Here is a 15,315-nt window from a genome sequence, read left to right as displayed (position 1 = left end):
CCTTGTCGTAGTAAAGATCCTTGAGGATTCTTATTTGATCTGGAGTAGGAATCCACCTGGTACGGCTTCGCCAGAAATCTGTGTTGGCACTACTCCCGGCTGCTTGGTTGTTTCCTACATCCTCGATTTGTTGCTGGGTTTGTAGCTCCATTAGTTGCAGAGTTCGTGGTTCCATGGTGATGAGTTGAGAGGAAGTGTAAATTGAAGAACGAAGTTGTTGAGTGTTTGTGGGAGATTGACCTTAGAAGGATTAAGGTCGATGAAGGGGTATTGGAGATCTGAAAGTTCAGAGGAAAGAAGAGATCGAATCTTCAAATGGAAGAAAAGATCTGAGAAAGAAGGATTGAAGATTTGGAGGAAAAGATTGAAGATCTGAGAGTGAAAAACTGGGGATTTGAGAAGAGAAAGGCTGAAGAGTTGAGAGAGAAAGGCTTGAGCTCGGAAGAAAATTTCTTTTCCTTTGGAGTGAACAGTCGCGTCTCCAGAATGCACCTATTTATAGAACAAGGTGAGCAGATCTCCACCGTTGGATGAACGATCTCAGAATTTGAATCCACGCGTTGGATTAAAGTCGCCCCGAAACCCGGAAAAGCTGTTGGCGCGTGTTGAGCGTGTAAGGGGACATGCCGAATCTCGAGGCGCTGTGGCAGACAGCTTTAGCCGAAAGTGATTCTGATTGCCTTAAATCACGGAAGGGATAAGCCGTGGCAGGTGGGCCGTACGTGGGCTTGTCTCGGATCAAGGCCCTCACTGTAGTTGTGGGTGGAGGCCCAATGGGCTGAACTTCTGAAATAGTTTTGGGTGAAATCCTTGGGCCAAATTTCTGAATAGTTTTGGGATGAAATTCATGGGCCGGATTTCTGCAACAGTTTTGGGTGTTTTGGGCCGGATTGTTGAAACAATTTGAAACAGCTTGGTTTAAATAAAAGGAATGGTATAGTTATCATCGAGAGCAGCTTGTGCTCGAGTGGTTGAGAGCGAGATTCATGTGCAAGAGGTCTGAGGTTCGAACCTCGCCTCTTGTTTATTTTTATTATGTTCGTTTATGACATAATAAGTATAACATTTGTGCACATTATATTAAGCACAGCTTGTGCTCCAGTGGTTGGGGGGCAAAGCCTTTGTGCAGCAGGTTAAGGTTTCGAACCTTGCCACCCTTTTTATTTTATTTATGTCGCTTATGACATAATAAATATAACACGTGAGCATATATTATTGGAAGCAGCTCTTGCTTCAGTGGTTGGGAGCAAAACTTTTGTGTTCGAGGTCGGGAGTTCGACCCTTGCCTCTTACATTTATTTTTGGATCTTGTATACGCTCAGTATACAGACGTATTTTTATACATAGAACCGTAGCTTTGTATATTTCTACGGTATGGTATCTGTAGATTTCTACAGTATTGGTAAAGTTGGAGATAGTATAGTCAGGCGTGGTAGTTGAAGTAAGAATTGTGGTGATCAAGTTGATGCTTGGTTAGTGTTCTGAAAACTTTAATCGGGAGAAATGGACTCACGATTAAATTTCGGGACAAAATTTCTTTAAGGAGGGTAGACTGTAATACCCCAAAAAATCCAAATTAACTTCCATGGATTTTTAGAAATGATTTCACGATAGTGGGAGCGAGTACGAAGCTTGGAGAAGTTGTGGAATTAGTTCGAACGATTTTATTTTCGAAATCGAACGTTATTTAGGGGCTCGTGGAAATTGACTTTTTATACATACGGAATTTGGGAAAACTTCCTTCATGAAAGTTGTAGAGCTCATCGATACGATCTCGTGCATATGTGGAACGTAATATTCGGAGTTCGTATGAATAAGTTATGAATATTTGAAAATTGGGATTTTCCTATAAATAGGTGAAGAATCCGAATTATTTCGGAAGGACGAAAGTTTCTCAAAATTGCAAATTGGTCCCCCGGATTCTCCGTTCTCTCTCCTCTCCCACGCGGCCGAACCGCTTGACCCGACCCGGATCCATCTCTCTCCTCCGGCGTCCTCTGGCCACGACCCGGCCCTCTCCGGACTCGCCGTGCCACGCCCAGCCGCCTGGTGGCCTCCCCTTGCACCGCAGCTGCCCCCAGAAGGAGATCGGAGCTCCCCAGCCACCGATCGGTGACCCGGCCGGATTTCAAGTTTTCCGGCGTTCCCTCGGCCGATCCTTCCCATTTTCGTGATGTCCTCTTCCTCCTGATCATCCCCATATAGGCCTTGCATGACGATTTTGGGTGTAGAGCGCTTGATCAAGGTTTGACTTTTTCGACGGCTCTGATTCAATCTGGAATCAGATCAGACGCTCCGGATTAATCCAACTTCCAAGCTTGATCTAGGACGATCTAGGCCAAACCAGACTTAGCTCCAGGTATGGAAGTCGATCACCCTTTCATTTTGAACAAGTTTGTAGTTGGTCGCTTTGCCATCGGAGGTGGTTGACCCGGAGTTGACCGCCGCGTTGACCGCCCACTGACCACCGCTTGTGGCGGCGCGTCAGACCATATTTCGAGTTTTCATTATCTAGGCGATGATCTATGCATCCATACGAGCGTTTTGATATATAACATGGTCATGTTAGAAAAAGTTGATAAATAGTGGATTTACGTTTTTACGTTACTATTTACGGTTTTTACGTTTTATCCACGGTTTACGATCTGCGAAGATCAGACCATCGGTTTTGCTTCAAATTTTAATATGTTGATCGTATGACTGTCCCGATGACTTTGTGAGGTCACGGGCGAAGATCCGACCGTTGGATCTTCGTATAATTGTAAAACAGTAATTCTGAAGGCGATTCGTGAGAATCTGACCGTCGGATTTTCATATAAAATTATGGACATATTAGTAAGGGCGATTCAGGAAGATCAGACCGTTGGATCTTCATGATAATTTAGGAGGATGATCCTAAAGGCGATCTGTGAGGATTTGACCGTTGGATCATCATTTAATTTGAATCCGACCGTTGGATCGTCGTTTAAGTACGTTTATGAGTTGTTGGCTAAGTTAAGATCATTATTGGATTAGGTGATCGATGGATTGATTTGGCGGACGATTCGTGGAATTGTAGTTTGAGCTGTTAAGAAGACGCAGCTGGATTAGAGGTGAGTAAACCTCACGTGGTTCATATTACGAACCGAATAAATTTAATTACTTTATTTTTGTCGCAATTGTGTGAAAATATTTATGGAATAAATATTTGTTTTAAATCATATGGACTTGATCAACTACGGTCCATAGGTAAGTAAAATGATTTTGTTATACAAATGAATTTCACGGTTTTTATGCTTGAACTATAGTTGGTATTAGTGGTCATCCCTGAGCGGATGATTACGTATATATATATTTATGTGGAATATATATATTGGTTGACGTGTGATTGGTGTGATGAAATGATTGAGACTGGATTGGATATTATTCAAGCTATTAATCTCGCATTTAATTGTTGAATAATGAAATGTTGATCATGTGGTGTGAAAGCTATTTTATATGCCCAATTGTGAATATGTGGAAATTATTTTAAGAAATAAAGATTTATCTTGAAATAATATGTCTCTTTATGTGGGTGTACATATACATATATACGATCTATAAATCATAAAGATTGTATTTTGTGATTTTGATTATGTCTGAAAAGTACAATTGTGAAGCCGGGTGATTACAACAACCCCGTGCTTAAGTGAATTACTGGTAAATGTGTTTTGGTGTTATGTGGAAGTTAGCCTTGGGCCCTAGTCCCTACAGATAGTGCACTATTATACTCTTAGGAACCTTGCTTTGTGCATACGGTTGCTTTGTGCATACTTTGAGTATACATACCTTGGTATGGTGGACCTTGAGTATGCTGCGGCTTACCCGTGCTTTGGTATAGTGGACCCTAGCATGTGGATTTATGAATTGTTACCAGTCAACCTGGCTTTCCTGTGTTTTGGTATTATGGACCCTAACACGTGGATTTATGATTTGTTACCAGTTAATCCGAAAATTCACTAAAATGAAAGATGTACTTATATTATTTTGATCAAATATCTATCTGTGATATATTGTTAATATGTGAAGGTGTTAGTGGAAAGGGAATCAAGCATGCTTTGCTTTAATGTTATTTCACATATTAATGTTGCAATAGTTGTTGGTTGTGATCAGTCAAATGTTGAGTTTTAAAAGAGAGTATCGAGAATATACTTGCTTTTATGTTTATGTGATTTTTGGAGTTACCGTGTGACTGTGTTGATTGTTTACTTGAGTTATAATAAATATAATTGAATAAATCAACAGTTCTTTCTTGTTTACTCATACGGGCTGTCAAAAGCTTACCGGGTTTTGTGTTGTTGCAATTCCCGGTACACTATTCAAATTGTGTAGCGGGTAATCTTACAGGTCAGGAGAATCAGAGCAGTGATCGTGCGGTTTAGAGTATTAGTATTAGATTTACAGCATTTGTTTTGTGAGGAGAATTATACTCATTTGAGTTTTACTATTTGATTTGGTGAGAGTGTGCTGTAATAAGTAGCTTGAGGATTTGGTTTATGTATTATTAAGAGGTGTAAGGTGTGGTTGGTTTTGAGAAAAAAGTTCAGAACGTTATTTGTAATTGTTATTAATCATGTTTCGGATTTGAATCCTTTATTCAAAATTCGGGGCGTGACAGTTTGGTATCAGAGCGTAAGGTGCATATTTAATGATTTGTCAATACTTTCCGAGTGATGGCCCGTCTGCAGCGGATCCCCATCGTGTGCTCTTCGGTATTGATCAAGTCATTGGTATGTAAGAGTGTTAGAAGTCATCTAGGACGTTAGGTCGTATTAGGAGTTATGAAATACCCTCAGTGTGTTAGTATATTGGTTATTAGGTACTTGTATTGACTTATGCTATGTTTGAGTGTTGTACAAGTTTTAACCACGTATTGCTATGCTTCCAAAGTAATGGACAGATTGGGAAGCATAATTAAGGATTGAGGTAGACCCTTAGGTAGAGGTCTAGTTTTTTGTAGGAACATGATCTTTCTATGGAGACAGTTGAGGATGAGGTGTAGGCATTAGAGGTTGAGCTGCCTGTTCCATTAGTGGTTGATGTGATGAATTCTATTCTTAGGTTGAAATGGTGAAAAATGTTGAGGATTTAGGAGTTAGGAGTAGTTGGAAAGAGAATTGATCTCACAACTCAATATGATAGGAGTGTGAGAGATTATGAGACAAATGGATGCTAATTTTAGCAAGGTGTGAGGAATAGAGGTGCCTTATTAGACTTAAGACTTTTCTTACTAAAGCGAAGTGTGATACCGGAGAACCTAATTCCTTGGTGTGTTGTGACAGGCTGTGCTTGATGTCTATAGTAGACTTTTGCGTGTGAATTCTTTTTGTAAAGTGTTGTTCTATGTGGTATGTCGCATGATGCATCTTTCGTTATTTAACAGAGAAGTCTTTTACAACTTTGTTTGTGTGTGCAATACTATCTTGTTGTGTTTGAAATTATTTGAGTGTTTGTTGTGATTTTGGAAAAGTATCAACATACATTCAATCTTATTGATTTTAGGATGAGTCTTTTACCACTTTAATTAGTGCTGGGGCAATAGAGTTAATACTCTAAGCTCCTCATAGGGGGATGCCAATTATGAAAGATGTGTGCAGTAGAGTTGTTTATGGTTTTGAAAATAGTATTGGGTGACCAAGGTTCGATCCTTGGTGTTGTTGTTGGTTAAACAAAAAGAAAAGAAAACATGCACACCATCTTATTGATTTAATATTACAAAAAGGAAATTGGAACTACGCTATACTAAGCCTAATCAGTAGCTCCGGATGGGTTGAGGCTGAGCTCAAGAGAAACTGGAGATCCACGGTTGTAACCGCCTGAGCCACCGAAATAGTAATCATATGCGCTACCTTCCTCGGAAGTAGTCTTCGGGTTACCATAGACGTCCTCGCCGTGCACGGGGAACAGAGGAAGAGTTTCAAACTCCTGGCGAACTCCTCCTCGTTGTTCCATGGAAGATTGTCCTCCTGTTGTGCCAAAAGAGTTGTACTGGTATTAGTATTGAAGGGTGAGGAAGATTATGAAACAAAATTTAAGTAAATAAATCCTTCATTACCAGTAGAAGCAGTGGAACCAAAATTGAGATCAATGGATCCACCAGCACCAGTAGAACTAGTGGGCCCAAAATTGATGTCAATGGATCCACCAGCTGGCCCAAAATTGATGTCGATGGATCCACCAGCACCAGTAGAACCAGTGGACCCCAAATTGAGATCAATGGATCCACCAGTACCAGGAGAACTAGTTCCCATGGGCACTTGAGCAGCCTGATTGCACCTCTTCATCTGCTTCTCTCGAGCCCTGACGTTCTGGAACCAAAAGTAAATGTTCTTGCCCTCAACCTGTCCATACTGGTTCAGCTGGAGACAGATCTCGTGAATGTGCTCTGTAGTTGGGCACTTAACTCCCTTGTCGTAGTAAAGATCCTTGAGGATTCTTATTTGATCTGGAGTAGGAATCCACCTGGTACGGCTTCGCCAGAAATCTGTGTTGGCACTACTCCCGGCTGCTTGGTTGTTTCCTACATCCTCGATTTGTTGCTGGGTTTGTAGCTCCATTAGTTGCAGAGTTCGTGGTTCCATGGTGATGAGTTGAGAGGAAGTGTAAATTGAAGAACGAAGTTGTTGAGTGTTTGTGGGAGATTGACCTTAGAAGGATTAAGGTCGATGAAGGGGTATTGGAGATCTGAAAGTTCAGAGGAAAGAAGAGATCGAATCTTCAAATGGAAGAAAAGATCTGAGAAAGAAGGATTGAAGATTTGGAGGAAAAGATTGAAGATCTGAGAGTGAAAAACTGGGGATTTGAGAAGAGAAAGGCTGAAGAGTTGAGAGAGAAAGGCTTGAGCTCGGAAGAAAATTTCTTTTCCTTTGGAGTGAACAGTCGCGTCTCCAGAATGCACCTATTTATAGAACAAGGTGAGCAGATCTCCACCGTTGGATGAACGATCTCAGAATTTGAATCCACGCGTTGGATTAAAGTCGCCCCGAAACCCGGAAAAGCTGTTGGCGCGTGTTGAGCGTGTAAGGGGACATGCCGAATCTCGAGGCGCTGTGGCAGACAGCTTTAGCCGAAAGTGATTCTGATTGCCTTAAATCACGGAAGGGATAAGCCGTGGCAGGTGGGCCGTACGTGGGCTTGTCTCGGATCAAGGCCCTCACTGTAGTTGTGGGTGGAGGCCCAATGGGCTGAACTTCTGAAATAGTTTTGGGTGAAATCCTTGGGCCAAATTTCTGAATAGTTTTGGGATGAAATTCATGGGCCGGATTTCTGCAACAGTTTTGGGTGTTTTGGGCCGGATTGTTGAAACAATTTGAAACAGCTTGGTTTAAATAAAAGGAATGGTATAGTTATCATCGAGAGCAGCTTGTGCTCGAGTGGTTGAGAGCGAGATTCATGTGCAAGAGGTCTGAGGTTCGAACCTCGCCTCTTGTTTATTTTTATTATGTTCGTTTATGACATAATAAGTATAACATTTGTGCACATTATATTAAGCACAGCTTGTGCTCCAGTGGTTGGGGGGCAAAGCCTTTGTGCAGCAGGTTAAGGTTTCGAACCTTGCCACCCTTTTTATTTTATTTATGTCGCTTATGACATAATAAATATAACACGTGAGCATATATTATTGGAAGCAGCTCTTGCTTCAGTGGTTGGGAGCAAAACTTTTGTGTTCGAGGTCGGGAGTTCGACCCTTGCCTCTTACATTTATTTTTGGATCTTGTATACGCTCAGTATACAGACGTATTTTTATACATAGAACCGTAGCTTTGTATATTTCTACGGTATGGTATCTGTAGATTTCTACAGTATTGGTAAAGTTGGAGATAGTATAGTCAGGCGTGGTAGTTGAAGTAAGAATTGTGGTGATCAAGTTGATGCTTGGTTAGTGTTCTGAAAACTTTAATCGGGAGAAATGGACTCACGATTAAATTTCGGGACAAAATTTCTTTAAGGAGGGTAGACTGTAATACCCCAAAAAATCCAAATTAACTTCCATGGATTTTTAGAAATGATTTCACGATAGTGGGAGCGAGTACGAAGCTTGGAGAAGTTGTGGAATTAGTTCGAACGATTTTATTTTCGAAATCGAACGTTATTTAGGGGCTCGTGGAAATTGACTTTTTATACATACGGAATTTGGGAAAACTTCCTTCATGAAAGTTGTAGAGCTCATCGATACGATCTCGTGCATATGTGGAACGTAATATTCGGAGTTCGTATGAATAAGTTATGAATATTTGAAAATTGGGATTTTCCTATAAATAGGTGAAGAATCCGAATTATTTCGGAAGGACGAAAGTTTCTCAAAATTGCAAATTGGTCCCCCGGATTCTCCGTTCTCTCTCCTCTCCCACGCGGCCGAACCGCTTGACCCGACCCGGATCCATCTCTCTCCTCCGGCGTCCTCTGGCCACGACCCGGCCCTCTCCGGACTCGCCGTGCCACGCCCAGCCGCCTGGTGGCCTCCCCTTGCACCGCAGCTGCCCCCAGAAGGAGATCGGAGCTCCCCAGCCACCGATCGGTGACCCGGCCGGATTTCAAGTTTTCCGGCGTTCCCTCGGCCGATCCTTCCCATTTTCGTGATGTCCTCTTCCTCCTGATCATCCCCATATAGGCCTTGCATGACGATTTTGGGTGTAGAGCGCTTGATCAAGGTTTGACTTTTTCGACGGCTCTGATTCAATCTGGAATCAGATCAGACGCTCCGGATTAATCCAACTTCCAAGCTTGATCTAGGACGATCTAGGCCAAACCAGACTTAGCTCCAGGTATGGAAGTCGATCACCCTTTCATTTTGAACAAGTTTGTAGTTGGTCGCTTTGCCATCGGAGGTGGTTGACCCGGAGTTGACCGCCGCGTTGACCGCCCACTGACCACCGCTTGTGGCGGCGCGTCAGACCATATTTCGAGTTTTCATTATCTAGGCGATGATCTATGCATCCATACGAGCGTTTTGATATATAACATGGTCATGTTAGAAAAAGTTGATAAATAGTGGATTTACGTTTTTACGTTACTATTTACGGTTTTTACGTTTTATCCACGGTTTACGATCTGCGAAGATCAGACCATCGGTTTTGCTTCAAATTTTAATATGTTGATCGTATGACTGTCCCGATGACTTTGTGAGGTCACGGGCGAAGATCCGACCGTTGGATCTTCGTATAATTGTAAAACAGTAATTCTGAAGGCGATTCGTGAGAATCTGACCGTCGGATTTTCATATAAAATTATGGACATATTAGTAAGGGCGATTCAGGAAGATCAGACCGTTGGATCTTCATGATAATTTAGGAGGATGATCCTAAAGGCGATCTGTGAGGATTTGACCGTTGGATCATCATTTAATTTGAATCCGACCGTTGGATCGTCGTTTAAGTACGTTTATGAGTTGTTGGCTAAGTTAAGATCATTATTGGATTAGGTGATCGATGGATTGATTTGGCGGACGATTCGTGGAATTGTAGTTTGAGCTGTTAAGAAGACGCAGCTGGATTAGAGGTGAGTAAACCTCACGTGGTTCATATTACGAACCGAATAAATTTAATTACTTTATTTTTGTCGCAATTGTGTGAAAATATTTATGGAATAAATATTTGTTTTAAATCATATGGACTTGATCAACTACGGTCCATAGGTAAGTAAAATGATTTTGTTATACAAATGAATTTCACGGTTTTTATGCTTGAACTATAGTTGGTATTAGTGGTCATCCCTGAGCGGATGATTACGTATATATATATTTATGTGGAATATATATATTGGTTGACGTGTGATTGGTGTGATGAAATGATTGAGACTGGATTGGATATTATTCAAGCTATTAATCTCGCATTTAATTGTTGAATAATGAAATGTTGATCATGTGGTGTGAAAGCTATTTTATATGCCCAATTGTGAATATGTGGAAATTATTTTAAGAAATAAAGATTTATCTTGAAATAATATGTCTCTTTATGTGGGTGTACATATACATATATACGATCTATAAATCATAAAGATTGTATTTTGTGATTTTGATTATGTCTGAAAAGTACAATTGTGAAGCCGGGTGATTACAACAACCCCGTGCTTAAGTGAATTACTGGTAAATGTGTTTTGGTGTTATGTGGAAGTTAGCCTTGGGCCCTAGTCCCTACAGATAGTGCACTATTATACTCTTAGGAACCTTGCTTTGTGCATACGGTTGCTTTGTGCATACTTTGAGTATACATACCTTGGTATGGTGGACCTTGAGTATGCTGCGGCTTACCCGTGCTTTGGTATAGTGGACCCTAGCATGTGGATTTATGAATTGTTACCAGTCAACCTGGCTTTCCTGTGTTTTGGTATTATGGACCCTAACACGTGGATTTATGATTTGTTACCAGTTAATCCGAAAATTCACTAAAATGAAAGATGTACTTATATTATTTTGATCAAATATCTATCTGTGATATATTGTTAATATGTGAAGGTGTTAGTGGAAAGGGAATCAAGCATGCTTTGCTTTAATGTTATTTCACATATTAATGTTGCAATAGTTGTTGGTTGTGATCAGTCAAATGTTGAGTTTTAAAAGAGAGTATCGAGAATATACTTGCTTTTATGTTTATGTGATTTTTGGAGTTACCGTGTGACTGTGTTGATTGTTTACTTGAGTTATAATAAATATAATTGAATAAATCAACAGTTCTTTCTTGTTTACTCATACGGGCTGTCAAAAGCTTACCGGGTTTTGTGTTGTTGCAATTCCCGGTACACTATTCAAATTGTGTAGCGGGTAATCTTACAGGTCAGGAGAATCAGAGCAGTGATCGTGCGGTTTAGAGTATTAGTATTAGATTTACAGCATTTGTTTTGTGAGGAGAATTATACTCATTTGAGTTTTACTATTTGATTTGGTGAGAGTGCTGTAATAAGTAGCTTGAGGATTTGGTTTATGTATTATTAAGAGGTGTAAGGTGTGGTTGGTTTTGAGAAAAAAGTTCAGAACGTTATTTGTAATTGTTATTAATCATGTTTCGGATTTGAATCCTTTATTCAAAATTCGGGGCGTGACAACTTCTCACTCGGATTTCCCTCGAAGAGAATATCTCTCACCCAAATTAGCTTTGAGGAGATTTCTCCTCACCCATATTCGTTTCGAAGATATCTCTCCTCACACAGATTTGCATTTAAGAAATTACTTCTCATCTAGATTCGCCTTGAGAGAATTTCTCCTCATCCAGATTCGCCTTGAGGGGATTTCGTTTCACCCAAATTTGCCTTCAGATGTTTCACTCCGAGGTATTTTTCTCAAACAGGTTAATTTGCCTCTTTATTAGGCCCTCAACTAAATAGAAACTGTTGTTAAAATTTTATACCCCCGTGTAATCCTCCATATTCCGTAATGTATGTTTCTCTGTGAATAATTGAGTTTTTTTTTTTTTTTTCCATAAGAATTTACAGATATTTCTTCATTTTATTGGAAGATATTCTAAATATCTTATATATCGAGGATATTTGACGATATCGAAGAACTTTCAGAAAAACGGTGGAAGATAAGAAATTTTCCCCCTATGATATATCAGTTCCTCCAAAAAGAGAGATATCGAGGGATATATTGTAAAGAGCACAGATATTTCACACCAAGTTAATCAAAGTACCTCATCTGATGTTTCTTCAGTTGCCTTAAGTTTTGACTCTATCAATTACTCTATCAGTTTAGGCACAGAGCGTAGTGCGACCTCAAATGAATCCCATGAAGGCAACAATCAATATGGCTATGATGCTTATGGATATAATCAATATGGAGAAGTACATAATCAATCTTCCAGTTGGATTCATCATTATTATCCCCTTATAGAGAAAACAGTCGGGTAGCTCCAACGAGATCTATAATTATCATGTTCATCGATCACTACAATTCGTATTATTAGGTCATATGTCTTGGTCTGATTATTGTACTTTTGTAGACCAGTGAACGACTTTTCAACCACCTAGAGTCACTTTCTAGATGTAGATGATTGACATTTATATCTATTTATATGTAAATCCAATAAATTATCTCTTTCAAAAATGATATATTTTCCAGAATATCCCCACTATCTTTTTTTTTTTCAAAGTTCTGATAGAAATGTTAAAACTCGATATTTTAATCCTTGAGCACAACACAACATTAAAGATATAGCCTTTCTTTTCTTTGAAAATTGTTTATTATAACCGAAGTTTATTATGCTGAGAATATATGTCATCCCACATGGGAAAAATGGGACACTGCCTATGGGTTTATAAGGGTTTGGGCCACTCCATCCATTGCCAATTGGTTTTGGATGTGAACCCCAGATTATTTTATCATGGTATCAGAGCAAGTTAAGCAACCACTAAAAAAGTTGAATACTTTTCTGTTAAGCAACCACTCTAAATCCTTTCTTCCTTGAAATTTCCCCTTAGAATGCTCATTTGAGCCTATTATGTAGTAAAACATATAGAAAATTACATGCAAGTGTCATTTTGAAAGTTTATTTAGTTATAAGGCCAGAATGCTCATTTGAGCCTATTATGTAGTAAAACATATAGAAAATTACATGCAAGTGTCATTTTGAAAGTTTATTTAGTTATAAGGCCATCTAATTATTTTTGTACATATAAGGCCATTTCAGACAAGAATTATTTTCGGTCATGACAATTATGCCCCTTCACTTTTATAACAAATAATTTCTGATCTCTCTCTCCGAATCCGGATCCATTCTCATTCTCAATCTCGATCTCATTCACCTCTCTCTCTCTCTCTCTCTCTCTCTCTCTCTCACGCCGGTGATTCAGGATCGACCTCCTTGCTCTTCTCCAGCAGATCTTGTTGTCAGTTAGCGTCGGGAATGGTGAAGGCGTCGGTGACGCCGATTTGGATGAGGAGGCAGGCTAGGTGGCTGCCGAGGGTGGGGTCGGCGTAGTTGAACACGGTGGAGGGGACTGAGTTTTGAACGGTGGAAGCGGCGCCGTTTGGTATACAGCCGGCATCGTGGTTCTCGGCCTTGCAAACGTCAATTGAGCCAATCTCGACTCGGCATTGTCAACGATTTCGCAGACGGCGCTTAAATTTCAGAGAAGCCTCCGCCTTCTCTCTGTCAAACAGGTATGGTGATGTGGATTTCGTGTTCAATTTCGACTAGTGGTTTTTTATAATGGAGATGAAATTAGGTTTTTGTACTGGTTTTGATTGGGATTTGTGGTTAATCACAGGTGGAGCTGGCGAAGGTGCTGTGGAGATGGGGCAAAGTCATCTATTCAATTATTAGGCCGAGCCAGGAGTCGATGATGAGGAAAAGAAAGTGCTCTTTGATCAGGTTTGGTATTACAATCTCTCTCTCTCTGTTTTTTTTTTTTTTTTTTTTTGTGGTTAATATGTTGCTATTGTGCGTTTTCGTTGCTTTGAGAGTTGAACTCATATACTTGTGCAACAAATGAGCATTCTTTCTTCTTATACTAAATAATGCCAGTAATGGCCAATGATGATAATTGGTGTGCACTTGATGGACTTGAATGTAGTCATCCTTTTCTTTTCAAAATTGAGACTAGTGGATTTCCATTACTTGATTGTCTATTGTTGCTCAGTTTAAGAACGACATTGCTTTTGTATTCTTCAGATGTGCATTGGATCCAAGTGATAGTTTTGGTGTTTGTTTTGATGGAGTTGGGCTTAAATTAATGTCAGTAGGTTTTTTGGTTTTATTTTGATTGATTTCAAGTCAGTACCTCTGTAGGTGTTATAGTGGCTTTTCAACATAGTGATAGTAGTTTCTTATGCCTATGTTAGTATCTTTTAAAGCTGATTCCAGTAGCTTTTTTCTGTTCATTTTGATTGATTTCAAGTGGTCTTTTGTCAATAGCGTATCAAATTGAAAGATCATGATTTTTAATAAAATTCAATTTTCTTTTTGTTGTGATTTCGTATCTCTAGCCTTTCTTATTTGGAATTTGTGTTACACTATCAACATGGATAATCAGTTGGTTTTGTTGCAATTAGTATATATGTCTGTAGCTTTTTATTATTGGTCATAGTTTTTTACATATGTTAGAGTAGCTTTTTGTTTCTATGTCAGTAGTTTTTTATTACTGATCTAGTAGTTTTTGTACATGTGTTACAGTAGCTTTCTGTTTCTATGTCAGTAGCTTTTAGAATGCTTGGTTTTTATTACCTAATTGATAAAGATTTCTTGTTTTGTTGTACTTTTGTTCTTATAGAATTCTTCCCCTTTGCATTGGCAGTGGTTGATTTCGAAAATCATGTGAATTTGAGTAGTGAAGGCTCTATTGACCAAGAGATCATCCGGCCAACCAAGAAATTTTGAAATGAAGCTTGGTGTTGTAGGTGGCAAAATAATGCCTATGGTTAGTGTAGAGTGGTAGAGCTTGACAAGAAGAAACATCAATGGTGGCCATTTGAAATATGACACTAGTATCACAATATGGACAGTAGCTTTCTACAACTATTGTAATAGATTTTCACAACTATGGTAGTGGTTTTTTACAACTATGAAAGTAGCTTTTTACATGGTTATATCATTGTTGGATCCTGCATACTTTTTATATCATTGAATTTGTTTTCTTTTTCCGATTGCAGTAGCTTTTTTACTTTAGTTGTATCATTTACATATCCATAGCTTTGTTAGTCTATAAGAATAGTTTTCTCAATCTCTGAGAGTAGCTTTTGTTTTGCTTGTTTATTGCTTTTGGCGTTGTTGAGAGTAACTTTTGATGATGGTGAGAGTAATTTTTGATAATGGTGAAAGTAGCTTTTGTTATTGGTGAGAGTAGTTTTCTGGTGTTGGTGACAGTAGTGTTTGTTACTGGTGAGAGTAGCTTTTAGTGTTGGTAACAGTAGCTTTTGTTGGTAAGGATAGTAACTTTTGGTTTTAGAGAGCGTAGCTTTTGTTAGTGACAGTAGTTTTTGTTGCTGGTGACAGTAGCTTTTGTGACCTTGCCGGAAATCTCACCAGCGTAACTTTTGTTAATGACAGTAGCTTTTGTTACCTCATTAGAAATCTCACAAGCGTAGCTTTTGTTGCTGGTGATAGTAGATTTTGTGAACTCGCCGGAAATCTCACCAGCGTAGCTTTTGTTGCTGGTGATAGTATTTTTTGTGACCTCGCCGGAGGTTACCGGAAATCTCATCAGAGTAGCTTTTGTTGCTAGCCACAGTAGCTTTTGGTGTTAGTAATAGTAGCTTTTGTGGTCGCCGGAGTTTGCCGGAGACTCGCCGGAGTTGGTAGGAGGTCGGTCGGAGTCCCGCCGGAAGTTGGCCGGAGGTCGGCCAGAGACCCGCCGGAGTTGGCTGGA

The 15,315-nt window shown here is 39.6% G+C and overlaps 1 long non-coding RNA gene across 1 annotated transcript; it reads left to right on the top strand.

Moving 5' to 3' along the window:
• The first annotated feature begins 12,693 nt into the window (after positions 1-12,693).
• Positions 12,694-14,586, top strand: LOC133746152 (uncharacterized). The gene is made up of 3 exons (XR_009863989.1): positions 12,694-13,111; positions 13,219-13,322; positions 14,245-14,586. It is a non-coding gene; the product is annotated as an uncharacterized LOC133746152 (long non-coding RNA).
• The last annotated feature ends 729 nt before the right edge of the window (positions 14,587-15,315 follow it).

This window comes from Rosa rugosa, chromosome 4 (assembly GCF_958449725.1).
Source record: "Rosa rugosa chromosome 4, drRosRugo1.1, whole genome shotgun sequence".
Lineage (NCBI taxonomy): Eukaryota > Viridiplantae > Streptophyta > Magnoliopsida > Rosales > Rosaceae > Rosa > Rosa rugosa.
This window is presented reverse-complemented; position numbering and strand designations above follow the sequence as displayed.